The following is an 858-nucleotide window of genomic DNA, read 5'->3' as shown; positions in this document are numbered from 1 at the left end:
ACAAGCATTTACCTATTCCATCATCTTGGATCTTTCTCTCAGGTGATTCTTTAACAGGGATGTTACCTAGAGCCTAACACTAAAAAATAGCCCTCTAGATACTAAGTGTTAGTGCTATTAAGTAGTAGAACCAGAGATATGGCAAATTTATTTTCCTTTCCTGAGCTTCAAAATGTACCTAAGTGGAATACGGGGTAAGAGTTTGAGATTCGAAATGTGTAGATGATTAAGAGATATTGATGTTAGAAAAGGTTTCACAGAGCAAGATGTGCCTGAACGGAATCTTGACAAATGGCTCATCAAGTGGAAATCATCGCCCTCACCAGCAATCAGAAAGCCTGAAGAAGGCATCCAGAGCAGAGAGCTTTACTCGTGCAAAGACCTGGAGTCCTGATAGTGCATGTCACACGAGGACTCTGTGTATTTACATATGGCTGAAGCTCATCTCTAATGTGCATGCTTTGATGCCCATGGACTTAAAAAAATAACTCACCTATTTTTCTAAAAACTCAAAGGACCTGCTTCTCTCATAATATAAAACTATTAAAATCTTTATTGTACACCAAATTGGTAGTTTCTGAGCCTTCCAACAGCTTTCATTTTATTCTGTTTGCCCAAAGTAAACCCCCAGAGTATCAACATCACAAAATATAGGACCAATACGCAATAATATCTAATCAGAAATCCCAAGGAAAAATTAATAAATGCATATCTTTTACTCTCCCATCTAGTTTAACAGCCAAACTAATTTACTACTACATGTTCCAAACATTTAGCCATAACAATTCTGCTGATGTAGGAGACCAGATAAGCAGAGAGAGCAACTGAAGACAAATCATAGAAGTAAGCATTACAGTA

At 37.3% G+C, this 858-nt stretch overlaps 1 protein-coding gene across 5 annotated transcripts in view; it reads right to left on the bottom strand.

Annotated features, from left to right (window-relative positions):
* GABRB1 (gamma-aminobutyric acid type A receptor subunit beta1) overlaps positions 1 to 858 on the bottom strand; it is a 432,747-nt gene that overhangs the window by 317,690 nt on the left and 114,199 nt on the right. The gene's annotated exons all lie outside the window — the stretch shown is intronic.

The sequence above is a fragment of the Hipposideros armiger genome, unplaced genomic scaffold (genome assembly GCF_001890085.2).
Source record: "Hipposideros armiger isolate ML-2016 unplaced genomic scaffold, ASM189008v1 scaffold_452, whole genome shotgun sequence".
In the NCBI taxonomy this organism is placed as follows: domain Eukaryota; kingdom Metazoa; phylum Chordata; class Mammalia; order Chiroptera; family Hipposideridae; genus Hipposideros; species Hipposideros armiger.
The sequence above is the reverse complement of the archived record's forward strand: the minus strand, read 5'-3'. Positions and strand labels throughout refer to the sequence as shown.